Source organism: Furipterus horrens, unplaced genomic scaffold (assembly GCF_987537825.1).
Source record: "Furipterus horrens unplaced genomic scaffold, mFurHor1.1.pri manual_scaffold_6, whole genome shotgun sequence".
Taxonomy (NCBI): domain Eukaryota; kingdom Metazoa; phylum Chordata; class Mammalia; order Chiroptera; family Furipteridae; genus Furipterus; species Furipterus horrens.
Window position 1 is genome coordinate 119,354,665 of NW_028327176.1, and position 14,272 is coordinate 119,368,936.

The 14,272-nt window shown below is 36.8% G+C and overlaps 1 long non-coding RNA gene across 1 annotated transcript in view; it reads right to left on the reverse strand.

Moving 5' to 3' along the window:
* Positions 1–9,449: 9,449 nt before the first annotated feature.
* LOC150007297 (uncharacterized) overlaps positions 9,450–14,272 on the reverse strand; it is a 29,417-nt gene continuing 24,594 nt past the window's right edge. Inside the window, exon 3 of the long non-coding RNA XR_016512020.1 lies at positions 9,450–10,048. This is a non-coding gene — a long non-coding RNA (uncharacterized LOC150007297). The remainder of the gene's footprint in view (positions 10,049–14,272) is intronic.

Genomic DNA, 14,272 nt, shown 5'->3' on the forward strand with positions numbered 1-14,272 from the left:
ACTTTGTTTACATAAATGGAATTTTTTGATGAATTTTGAGAAAATAAGGTTCATTAAAACAAATCAAATAACTATTACAAAAAAAAGTATATCTCATCTCTTCAGATTTAGAAGGAGAAGTCCACTCTACTCTCAAATGCAGCTTCTTATCAATACATAAACAAAACAATCAGATAATAGAACAGGTTAATAGTTGAAAAAGTAGAAGTAAGGGACCAATTCCTTAGGTAACACAATCTTCTAAAACACACTAAAAGAAATAGATAATCTAAATATATATGTACTATTAAAGAAATTAAATCGATAATAACTTTCCAAAACAGAAAGCACCAGACCCAGATAGAGTGAATTCCACTGGCAAATTCTATCAAACATTTCAGTAAGAAATTGTATCAATTCTCTACAATCTTTTTCAGAAAATAGAAGTAGAAAAAATACTTCTTAACTCATTTCATAAGATCAGTATTACCCTAATACCAAAACCAGGAAAAGGCATTACAAAAAAAAAAAATTAAAAACTACAGACAAATCTCTCTCAAGACCACAGATGTAAAAATCTTCATCAAAATATCAGAAAATCAAATCCAACAATATGTAAAAAGAATTATACACCACAATCAAGTGGGATCTATCCCAGGTATGCAAGGCTCATTCAACATTTGAAAATCTATTAATGTAACCTATCATCAACAGGCTAAAAAAGAAATATTGGACTTCCGGCCAAGATGGAGGCATAGACCAACATGCTTTGTCTCCCTCTACAACTAAGAAGGATTACAGCTAATGCAAAACTAAAAATAATAAGAAGTTCCTGAAAATAAAGCTACGTGGAAGTCCAACGTATGCAGTCATAAACAAGTTGTGCTCGTCCGGACAGGTAGGAAGTTCAAGCCCGCGGCTGAGAAAGATCGAACTGCGCTGGAGGCAGCAGCTGCAGCAGCGAACGACAGAACCTGGTGAGCAGACTCCTGTGTTTGGGGGGAGGAGAGAGGCGCCTGGGGGCCGGCCCCGGCTGCTAATGAATCCTTCGGCTGGCGATTCCAACAGTGGAGAGGGCAGACCCCACTGGGAGGCAGCCCTGTTCACCAGTGAAGAGTAACAGCGGGAATCCATCTTGGACCCCCCACCCCCATGCAAAGCGCCACAGGGTGGTGAGAAAGGTCGCCAGGTTGTGATGAGCACACGGGGCTCTACCTAATACAGCGTAGGGGGTGTGACAGCGCCCCTCCCAAGAGGGAAAGATAAAACGGTCAGAATGACAGAATTAATGACTGGAATACCAATCACACAGCTAACAAAAAAAAACAAAAGCCTTGACCAAGGAACAAAGAGAAAATCTTTTGGAAGCTCAGTTTAGAGCCATAGTCATAAGACAGCTTACAGACCTAACAGCAGGGCTGAATCAAGACCAGGAAGGAATGAAGGCTAGCCCTGCTGAAATGAACAAAAATACATACAAGATAAATGGTGAGGAAGGGAAAGTTAGGGATCAAATCAACAAATCGGAACATAGGGAGGGAACAGTCAACCAGTGCAGAAAGAGGAAATGAAGAGTGAGGAATATGATGAGAGGCTCAGAAACCTCTGGGACAGCTATAAGAGAACGAACATTTGGGTTATCGAATTGCCAGAGGGTGAAGAAGAAGAATTAGAAATTGAAAATTTATGTGAAAAAATAATGAAGCAGAACTTCCCTAACTTGGGGAAGGAGGTGAACTTACAGGCCCAAGAAGCACAGAGAGTTCCAGATAGACTGGACCCAGGGAGGACCACACCAAGACACATTATAATCAAAATGTCAAAAATTAAAGATAAAGAGAGAATCTTAAAAGCAGCAAGAGAGAAGAGAAGAATCATGTACAAAGGGGTCCCAATTAAACTATCAGCAGATTTCTCAAAGGAGACTTTACAGGCAAGAAGGGACTGGCAAGAAATATTCAAAGTAATGAAAATCAAAAACCTATAACCATGATTACTCTATTCAGAGAAGCTCTCATTCAGGATAGAAGGGCAGAGAAAGTGTTTCCAGGACAAAGTAAGACAGAAGGAGTTTGTTAGGTCCAAACCACTGTTATATGAAATGTTAAAGGGACTTGTTTAGAAGAAGGAGGATCAGGACAATGAACACTAAAGTGAAAACTGTATTACAACAACCAACAGCAGAAGCTAGGAAACTGAGGCAAGGGCAAACTAAGTAGGCAATGAGAGGGGAAAAAGAATTATAGGTAAAGGGAGCATATTGGGAGGAGGTCAGTAGGGAGGGGGAGAGGGAAGAGGGAGGGAGATAGTGCAGGAATTGGGAAGCATAGTGGGAGGGAGTGGAGTGGACAGGAAGATGTTGAAAAGAACTATATGCAGGACCAATGGGCATGGACTAAGGGGGAAGACAACTGGAGGGAGGGGAGAGCAGGGGGGAAGGAAATTGGGACAACTGTAACAGCATAATCAATAATAAAAAATTTAAAAAATAAAATAATAAAGAAATATTGCATATTAAAAGATGCATTAAAATTCTGACAAAATCCAACATCCATTAATGATTTTTTAAAAATCTCTCAGCAAATTAGAAATAGAGAGGAATTTCTTCAACTTGATGTTACCTTACAGCTAACATCATACTTAATGGTAAGAAACTCAGAGCTTTCTCACTAGGATCAGGGGTAAAGGCAAGTATGTCCCCTATCAACACTGCTTTTCAACATCATACCAGAAGTCCTATTTAGTGTAGTAAGACAAGAGGAAGACATTAAAAGTATACAAATTGGGAAGGAATAAATAAAACTGTGTCTGTCTGTATACGACATGATTATGCAGTAGAAAATCTGAATCAACAACAGTAACAAAAAATCCTGAACCTAATAAGCAAGGCTGCAGGATACAAAGTTAATATTATGAAAAAGTTATTTGCCTCCTGCTTCCCTATATAACAGCAATGAACAAGTGGAAATTAAAATTAAAAACACATAACCATTCATTTTAGATGTTTATCAAAGTTCTCTTGTAGGGAAGAAAGTAAATGTATGAAATAAATTGGTGACATTTATGAGAAATGTTGGCTCTGAACAAATTTTTGAAGACACAGTTTTGTTATCAACTGAAAATAAGCATGATTTCTGAAATCTCCAAGTGCCTTGGTCCTCAATATTATCATTTATTGTTGAATTTATTTCCTATTAAAATATGTAGTGTTTAAGACTTTTTAAACAGTATTATGTGTTTTTTTTTTTTTAGTGTGGGTAAATGGAAGTGTTGTTTGTATGTTACCATAGAGCTGACATGTATTTTTGTCTATTCTTTATTATCTTAGTAGTTTCAAGCTATGTCGTCGTCGGCAGCCGTCCGTCTCGAGAGACGATGGTTTAGCTTCTTAAGAGTCTATCTGCACCGCCGAGAATGGTTGTGCAGTCCGACTCGGGAGTGACATGGTATCTGTCTCCTCCCGTGTTGAATCGACATCTTGCGATGACGCTGGAGTGTCCTCTCCAGTGAAGCTGAAGCTACAGAGCCTGGGCAGGGTGATATGGAGGGTCTGCTGTTGCCCATGCAGCAGACCCCCCCTCTCTTCGCAGCTGAAGGGTCCAAGGGAAAGACGAAGTCAATACAGCTTGGCTTCAGGTGCGCCGCAGGAGTTGCCGGTGTTGACTACAACGTCAAACCGCCTTAGGGACTCCGGCTCCGGATTTTCTGTCGGGGTTTACTCCCTTAGCCTTTCCCCTGAAGAGGTATGCCGCAAGGCAGCGGAGGTTTTTTGGAATCAGAGTTTTCCTTCTCTGATGTGCCCTGACTGGAAGATCGAACCAGCGACACTTAGCTCGCAGGCCGACGCTCAATCCACTGAGCCAAACCAGCCAGGGTTCAAGCTATGTATTGATATATATATACCATAACCAACACGTTGCCTATAAGAAACATCTAAGATAATGTACTTACAGCCATTGTTACTAGTGTATAATGTATTCTTCTATCTTGTCTTATATGTATGTTAGGTAACATTCAAAAAGAATTTTTGTCTTAATTGAGAAAAGGATACAAAATGCAAAATCCACAATTTTTTAAAAATATATTTTATTGATTATGCTGTAACAGTTGTCTCAATTTATTTTCCCTCTGCTCCCCTCCACCCTGTGACCCCCCTCTCTCCAGTTGTCCCCCCCCTTAATTCATGCCCATTGGTCGTGCATATAGTTCTCCTCAACATCTTCCTGTCTACTCCATTCCCTCCTACTATGCTTCTTAATTCCTGCATCATCTCCCTCCCTTTCCCCCTTCCCCCTCCTTGCTAACCTTCCCCCACTATGTTCCCCATACCTATAATTCTTTTTCCTCTTTCATTGCCTGCTTAGTTTGCCTTTGTTTTGATTCTCTAGCTTTCGTTGTTGGTTGTGATACAGCTTTCATTTTAATGTTCATAGTTTTGATCCTCCTTCTTCTAAACAAGTCCCTTTAACATTTCATATAACAGTGTTTTGGATCTGATGAACTCCTTCATATTTACTTTGTCCTGGAAGCAGTTTCTCTGTCCTTCTATTCTGAATGACAGCTTCGCTGGATAGAGTAATTGTGGCTGTAGGTTTTTGATTTTCATTACTTTGAATATTTCTTGCCAATCCCTTCTTGCCTGCAGAGTCTCCTTTGAGAAATCAGCTGATAGTCTAATTGGGACCCCTTTGTACATAATTATTTTCTTCTCTCTTGCTGCTTTTAAGATTCTCTCTTTATCTTTAATTTTTGACATTTTGATTATAATGTGTCTTGGTGTGGTTCTCCCTGGCTCCAGTTTATCTGGAACTTTCTGTGCTTCTTGGACCTGGAAGTCTATTTCCCTCTCCAAGTTAGGGAAGTTCTGCTTCATTATTTTCTCACATAATTTTTCAATTTCTAGTTCTTCTTCTTCACCTTCTGGCAGCCCTATGATTCAAATGTTGGCCCGCTTATAGCTGTCCGATAAGTTTCTGAGCCTCTCCTCATTTTCCTCACTTCTTGTTTCCTCTTTCGGCACTGGTTGACTGTTTGTTCCTTTTTTATGTTCCAATTTGTTGATTTGATCCCTGGTTTTTCTTCCCTCACCTCTTGTCTCATATGTTTTCGTTCATTTCAGCAGGACTAGCCTTCATTCCTTCCCCATCTTGTTCAATATCTTTTGTTAATTCTGTAAGCTGTCTTATGACTATAGCTCTGAACTGAGCCTCAGAAAGATTTTCTCTTTGTTCATCGGTTAATTCACATATTTACTTTTTGGTTAACTGCGTGATTGGTATTTCATTCATGATTCCTGCCATCCTGACTGTTTTGTTTATCTTTCCTTCTTGGTCAGGGTTGTCACCCCTCCTGTGCTACTGGGGGCAGAGCCCTGTGCACTCGTCACTACCAGGCGACCCTTCTCGCCACCTTGTGGCGCTTTGTGTGGGGGCGGGGGTCCAAGATGGGTTCTTGCCATTCTCTCTCCACTGAGAGACCGGGAGCCTCCTCCTCCATTCCCATGCCCTCTGGGCCTCACAATCCGAGGCAATGGGGGTCTGCCTTCCCTGGCATTAGAATGACAAGCTGACAGGTTTAGTCTGCAGCCAGGGTTGGTTCCTGAGTACTTCTCTCCTCCCCTTAAATACTGGTGTCTGTGCTTACTGCTGTCCCACCAGTTATTGCTGCAGCTGCCGCCACCAGCACAGCTTGATCTCTCCACCCCGGCTTCGCCCCTCCTACCCGTCTGGACAAACACCACTTGTTTATAACTTCATATGTTGGACTTCCATGTAGCTTTATTTTCTGGAACTTCTGGTTGCTTCTGGTTTTGCAGTAGTTGTAGTCCTTCTTAGTTGTGGAGGGAGATGGAGCATGTCAGTCTAGGCCTCCATCTTGGCCGAAAGTTCCGCAAAATCCACAATTTTGATAACTAAAAATTTCCAATTGTTTTGCAGTATTTTATTATGTTGGGTGTCTTATATTTCTTGGGCTTTTTAGATAGCTAATGAATGAATACATTAGATACTTTGAGGTTTTAGTTGGGATTTTATAGAGTTTGCATTGTAATTCTTTGGTTCTCTGCTACTTCTAGTAACACATGGCATTATGTTAATAAATGCTATAACACCAGAACATCACATTACCATTTAAATTAACACTGAAACTAGGCATATTTCTACTCAAATATGTACAAGATCTATATGACACAAACTACAGTTTGGATGAGATATCAAGGAAGAACTCAGTAAATGTAGAGATATTTCATGTTTGTGGATAGAAAGCCAATATCGTCAAGATGTCAGTTCTTCCCAACTTGATTTGCACATTAGCTATAATTGCAATCAAAACCCAAGCGAGTTATTTTATGAATATTAAAAAACTGATTCTAAAGTTTATATGGAAAGGCAAAACACACACAATAGCCAATTCAATACTTAAGAAGAAGAACAAAGTCAGAGGATTGATACTATCCAGCTTGAAGATTTATTATAAACCTGCAATAATCAAGATAGTGTGGTATTAGCAAAAAAAAAAGACAGAAAAATCAATGTAACAGAATGTAGAGCCCAGAAATAGAGCACCGTAAATACAGTCAAATGATCTTTGACAAAGGAGCCAGGACAATACAATGGAGCAAAGATAATCTTTTCAACAGATATATACTGAAACAATTGGACATCCACATGCATAAACAATGATTTGGACACAGACCTACATCTTTCATAAAAGTTTACACAAAATGAATCTAGATCTAAATGTGAAATACAAAACAATAAAACTCCTAGACGATGACCTACAAGAAAATCTAGGTGACCTTGAGTATAGTGATGACTGTTTAGATAAAACACCACAGCACAATCTATGGGAGAAAGAACTGATAAACTGGATGTCATTATATTCAAGTCAAATAAGAACCTAGACTTCCTTTAGTAAGTGACTGGATTAATAAATTACGGTACATCTAGACAATGGTATATTATTTAGTGCTAAAAATAAATGAGTTATAAAGTCATGAAAAGACATGATGGAAACTTAAGTGCATATTACTAAGTGAAAGAAGTCAACTTAAAAGACTGCATACTGTATGATTCCAACTACATGACATTCTGGAAAAGGCAAAATTATGGCGAGAATAAAAATATTAATGATTTCCAAGAGTTACAGGGAGAGTGAGGAATGAATAGGTAGAGCCCAGAAGAAATTTAGGGCAAGGAAACAATTCTGTGTGATACTACAGTGGCAGTATATGTTGTTATACATTTGTTGAAACCCACAGAATGCAAAACACCAGTTATGAACCTAACCTATAATACTGACTTTGAGTGATGATGATGTGTTTATGTAGGTTCATTGATTATAACAATTGTACCATATGGTTCAGGGTGTCAATAGTAGGGGAGGTTGTATTGGAAGAGTGGGGAAGGGCAGAGGGCATATGAATACCTTGTGTTCATTTTGCTATACCCTAAAAGTGATCTAGCAAATAAACTTTATTAATCACAAGAATCTTCAAGTAATAATGCCATTTATTCTCTGTAGCATAGTACTTAAAAATTAGAAATATCATCTAACCAGCTGTAGCAAAATTGAAAATAATGACTTTATGTATATAAAACTACTTCTCATATAAGATGGGAAGATGTTTTCGTGTTCCTCTTCCTCTAAATAATGAGCAGACTTTGTTATTATTCATAGACTATTGACAACTGTAAAATTGCTCTCTAGAGTCATGTATCTCAAACTTATTTGATCCCAAAATAATTTTTAAATGATGATGTATAGACAGAGCCACAACAGGAGCTCATTAATCTGTGAATGTTTCAAATATCTTAAACATTGAAAATGTCAGCATTGTGTGCTAAAGATACAAAACCAAAAGATGATTCACTGGAAGATGGTCAGCGTCCACCTCCCAGCACCGAGGTACCAGTGAATGCCGCCTCTGCTTTAACACACTGATCAAACAGCATTCTTCAGGTGCTTTCCTTTTTGACTACCTAATAGTCTTGGGAATTTCTTAAGAGTCAGGTTCTAGCATAATAGTAAAAACAAATATATAAGTATCATAAATATTGTCTTACACTTAAAACTACATTTAAAGAAAAAGTATTATTAACATTATTAATAAGAACACTTATTAACATCTCTAGAAATACTAGTATTCTATAGACTAGGATTAGGAAAATTCTGCACTAAGTGATTAAGTCCCTTCAGAATAAAGGAGGAATATTCTATTGCAAGACCCTAAGTAAAAATGAAAACAGTATCTTCTTTCTTCCTGGCAAACACTGACAGGATGTCAATAGAAGCTTGCTATGCCATACTGTCATTTCTACTAATTTTTTTAATCCTCGCCCAAGGATATGTTTATTGATTTTAAAGATGGTGGTAGGGAGAGAAAGAGAAAAAAAAATCGATGTGAGAGAGAAACATCTATTGGTTGCCTCCAGTATGTGCCTTGGCCAGGGAGAGAACTTGCAAATTAGGCATGTGCCCTGACCAGGGATCCAACCCTCAACCTTCTGGCATATGGAACGATGCTCCAACTAAATGAGCCACCAGGCCAGGACTCTTTCTACACTTTAGAGACACTGTTGGAAATAGTATATATTGCGGTATATTTCTTCAAAAGTTGTTGGTCTTCCAATATACATGTGCGTGCTGAGCATGTTAGGGCTAGCAGAAATTATTAAAACCTTTTCCTGGAGATGGAGAACCTTCAAGAAATGGTCGATATTAAATTTACAAGTCAGTACTCTGTGTTGTAGTTTGATATAGGGGGCTCTCAGGTTCACTAATTTCATTAACTCATGATTTTCTTCCTCCCTCTATGCAATTATCCTATACAGAATGTTTTCTACATAAAGAAATGAGAAGAGAATGATATTTGATATCTCTACTTCATATATCTACAGCAGGTGTCATACTATTTATTTTCATCTGTATTATATGTAGAATTGATCTAATTAGAAACCTCAATTAGTAACAGCAAAAAAAAATCACAAAAAGATTTCAATACTGTTAGTTTTAGAATATATGGATGACAGAGGCCAAGTGGAATAACAAAGAGTATTGTGACCATAAATCATTTATGGAGGCAGAATATCATTGTGTGATACAGGTTCATCTAGGCTTTGTATATCCATATCACCTAATGAATTCATTTTTTTAAATAAAGGTTCAATCACTGACAGAGAAACACTAAAAAGTTATTTGCCCATTGTGTAATAAATGTATTTCAAAACACATTGCACCATATGATTCTGACATAAATATATGTTATTGATGCAAAAAAATACATAAAAGTTACTTGTGGACCCCCCCAAAAAATGATGTAATTTTCACTGTGGATATAAAAGAAATTAGTCTATAGCATAGGTTATTTTAAAAAGCAAACACTGACTCAGAAATTAGTTTCATTTTTATTTTTTATTATAGACATTAGCCTAGTTCAGTTTTTATCTATAGTTTAGTCATATATTATTGGGTATCAAAAGAAACTTGACAATTCAATCCTGCTGCAGGTAACAGTTTGCTAAAGAGAAGCATGCAGTAGAGAGGAAGAGCATAACTGCAACTGAACCATTCTGCCTCACTGCTGCGGGGAAGTACAGAGAAGGAAGGCGCAGTAAAAGCACAGCCAACACACTGTGGAAACACTCAGACCTTTCTTTGTTTTACCATCTACTATACAAATCATCGTCTTTTTCCCCAGAATATAAAAACTACACACCTTGTATTTTATGTCTCCAAAGTTAAAACAAATGTGTTTATCCTGAGAATTTAAAAGTAATGGCTGTAATGGCTCACATTTCAGAAAATATCACAATATTCTAATTCTTGAAGAGGCTTAACAGAGTATAATCTCTATGTTTATTTCGAACATTTTAAGTTCTTCTAAAATAAGAGGAGTGTATGGAACTTACAGTTTCTATTGTGTAACTAGCCTTGAGAAGGCTGTATTCTGTTAGCTAGTATATCTCATTTTGCAAGCAATCTTCTGATCCTGAAGAAGCAATTAAGGAAGACCTCTTCCTGGCTGCTTTGCTAAATGTTCTTAGTGCCATCTGCTGCATGCTTCCGGCTACTGTAAAGGGAACAACTCCAGTTAATTTGAGTTTATGAATCTAGAAAGAGCTGGCATCATATTTATCAATTTGCAATCCATATGTGGAAAGAAAACACATTATAAGCATTTTCACAAGAAAATGCTTTTGCAACTATTCTAGATATAGCTAACAGGAGTAATTAGCTTTGTGATTCTTACACTAAAAATATTTCTTTGATGTACTCTATTTCCTCTATTTAAAAGTCTACGTGTAATAATTCCCCTGATATTTATCAGTATCATCAGACTCAACTCTTCTAAAGTGAAGCTGTTATTATTTCTCTGCTTGCTCCTTGGAAAAGTAACAAATCTAATGTATTTGAAAACAACAAAAATAATTTAAATGATACTGATAATGAAGTTTACTGGAGAATATTGACATTTTTAATCAAAGGGTATGTTTTGAGCTGAAAAATAAAAAGGAAGATGTTAAAAATTAGATGAGCCCATTATTCTGAAAAGCTATTTCCAAAGACACATGCTGGTAACCAAACTACTGCCTAAGTGGAGATAAAAATCTGCTTGTGGTTATATTATTTTGTGCAACAGAAAAAGTTGCATCTAAGTATTCAACCCTGTGATTCCTTAACCAACAGTATTTGGAAGCATGTTTGTTAACTCTTCTGAGCACTGGTACCCATGATTCAACTACATCCCTTTGATATTTTATTTTCTTACTTAGGTTGTCTTTTTCTGATATAAAATTCACTACTATAAGACCTGGTGTATGTTAGGGTGGCTACCAGTTAAGATGAAATTCTTGTATTTATCCTGATTCTAGTTTGTTCCCTTGTTCTAATTCTGAAATTTGTGAATGTCCTTCAAGTTCAAGCAAGTGTACTGGTAGAGTGACTGTTATTTAATAGGTGCTCTTCCAGCTCCCAACTCACCTGGTGGGTCTTTCCTTGACTCACTTGAATAGGGCTCAACAAGTACTGAATTTCAAGAAGATTTTCACACATTGTAGCAAAGGATGATGAAACATACTCTGCTGAGATAATTACATAATTTAATCCTTAACAGTCAAGTTTATTAACCTAAATATGTGGGATACCCAAAGGACTGATACAGTTTTTATCTCTTAAACTATCTATTAGCAATAGTTACACTGTAATAATCCCTTGTGCTAGTTTTCTTTTTTATTCCAGAGAATTATACCTTCCTTCCTTTCACCCTGTCTACAGACCAAGCCTCATCTGGCAGATAATTAATTCAAGAATCCTATTCCCTGTAGTGTTTCAAGATCATAGCCTCCTAAAAGTACACAAGCCACTTCCTCAATATGGGAAATGAATCAGACAGTGTGATAATGCAAAAGGTGTTTAATTATTTATAAAACAAATCACAGTTGCAAAGTGCTAAAGAAATTACAAGCATTAGAGTAAAAGACTGCAAGGACAAATGTGATCAAAGGCCCTGCAAGCTAGTAACAAATACATTGTGAAGATACTGATGTTTTCAGGACTCTTGGAAGGAAGCGTCAGTGATTATTTCTATAAGTCAATTGGTTAGAGTTGATAAAAATCTTTCCTAGGCACTCTTGAAAGTAATGTTTAGATTTTCTTTTTTAGTCACTAAGGATAAAGAATAAACATTATTTTGTGTACAACACAGACAGAATTTCACTGGGTTTATTGCAAGCCCATGTGTACTCCTTCTTAGGAATTCTTGTCATTTACACTCTCTACTGATCAAAAAAGGCGCACTTCTTTTCCTAGAATGCCTATTTCTTTCTAAGATCCCTTGATTTAGTATTGGTGAATAAAACCGTGAGGCAGTTCCTGCGCTCTGTCCTAAACACCTCTTTGCCATGTTTTATCCAGTGTCCAAGCTTTTACACTCTCCTGATGCTTCTTTTCTTAGATCTGGGTACTCTGATAACCCCATTCTTTCTACACTGCAGTGCCTTGATGAGTTTCCTTTCATGGGAGCTTTTACATTATAATAAGAAACAACCATATGGGCAGAATAATACCTTCAAAACACCTGCATGTACATAGTCAACCTGACACAGCTGTGTTAGGCCAGACTTGCTTATTGATTATGGTTGGAAAATGGGTACTGCATACACTTTATTCAATATTTTTACTTGACATTATAACCCATAAATACTCAAAAAAGGGAAGTAGTGAAACTTCTGTTTTAACCCAAGACAATTTGGCTCCAAAATATATTTCATTTTCAGAGAACTACCCCTATTGTACAAAGAGGTGCTACATAAAAATCAGGGTTGGACTGAGGACATCTTACAAGTTTCTGCCAGTGATCTTACCCTATTCTGTTAAAAAACCAACATTTAGATTACTTTTCCACCTTCAGGTTGATTTAACTCTTTAAAACTATTGCTTAATTCATGCACCTGTCTTCTATCTTGATATAGTTAACATCTAGTCTAAATCATGATGCATGTTACTTAAAAATATTTTCTGTTATCCCTGTGTAGGCCCCATTATAACACTTAGTTCAGTTTTTCCTTCACCACCCTTTTTGGTCTAACCTACATCCCTCCCAACACACACACACACACACACACACACACACACACACACACACACACACACATATACCAGTTTCTCTCTCATATTTCTTTTCTACCTTTCAAAAGAGGGACTTCTTAAAACATTTCAGAGAAGACAGAAAAGGTCTAGGAATAAATTCAGTAAAATAAGTCCTGTCAATATAAGATAAAATGTGCAGGAATTGGTTGGGGTAATAAAAGAGACAAGAAATTTAGAATTTTCTGGGATGGGAGAATGGAGTTGGGCATTTCTTGAAAACCAACACACAAGTATACAGAAACAAACTGCTTCTGAGAGAGCCATTTTGAGTGTTTTATCAAGCATAAAATGTCCACTATCTAACAGGAGAAATGTGGAAAGGCATTCCTAAGGCCCTCTTGGATTCATCTTTGTTCAAACTTAAAAATTAAACTGCAGTTCTATGCCCTAACAAGAGCATACACTCAGCTCTGCCCTGGAGATTTGCAGGAATGAGACTTTAGCTCTCAGGAGACAGGTGAGTAATCTCAAATTCCTCTGTGAGTCTGCAGCAGAGTAAACATTCACTGCCCACTGAACGACTTAAAACACTCACATGCCTTGGGCGGGAATGTCTTCATATTTCCTTTATCTACTTATTGTACTAAATATGACTTTGGGATGGTATGATTGCTTTGATTTCCTTCACCCTTAATTTTTCTTATTATAATATTCACTCCATTTTGATGAATAAATTGGATCCAGTTAATTTTCATATGATAAGAAGTAGTATAGTGTAGTAAAATAGTCTTTTGGCTTTATTATATGATAGCACTGTAAAATTCCGTATAATCACTTAAAGTTTAGTATTAAAAAGGTGTCTGTAATCAGCCTTTCAAAATTGCTAATTGAGGGCCTGAAAATATAAAGAATGTTTCAAGATGGCCATAGTTATGAAAGCCAGCATTTCCCCCATTTCTTCTCGTTCTGGAAAACATATAAAAGCCACAAATTATGAAATCTACATTTTTTGTGTGTTTGAAACTAGGAGGAAGCTATATTTCAGACTCAAAATACATGCAACACTGCTAAAAACAAAAACAAAACAAAAAAGAACACTTTTTTTTATACATTACCAGTAGTGTATGGGAATTCTAGTTCCTCCACATCCTCACCAACACTTGGTATGGTCAGTGTTTTTTAACTGTAGGCATTTAAATACGTGTGTAGTTGTTTTTTGTTGTGCTCTTAATTTGCACTTACCTAATGACCAGTGATGTTGAGAACATTTTCATGTGCTTATTTTCCATCTCAATATCTTTGGAGATGAGTCTGTTAAAAGATTCTGTCAATTTAAAAAGTTGACTTGTTCTTATTATTGTGTTTTGAGAATTCAAATTTTGCTGATCTGGTTGAGGGGGAGTAATATTGTTACATTGTAATTTTAACTGGCATTTTCATGATTATAAATGAAGTCAAGCACTTTTGAGTTTATTGGCCCTTCGGACTTGTTTTTGAGGAAGTGCCTATTCATGTATTTTGCCCATTTCTTTCTATTGGATTTTCTCATTTTTTATTGATTTGTATAAGTTCATTGTATATTATGGATATGATTCTTAGTGAATATCTTCTTCCACTCTGTGGCTTGGTAATTTATAGTACCTTTGGATGAATAAAATTTATAATTTTAACATAGTCATATTTATTGGTCTATTCCTTTATGGTT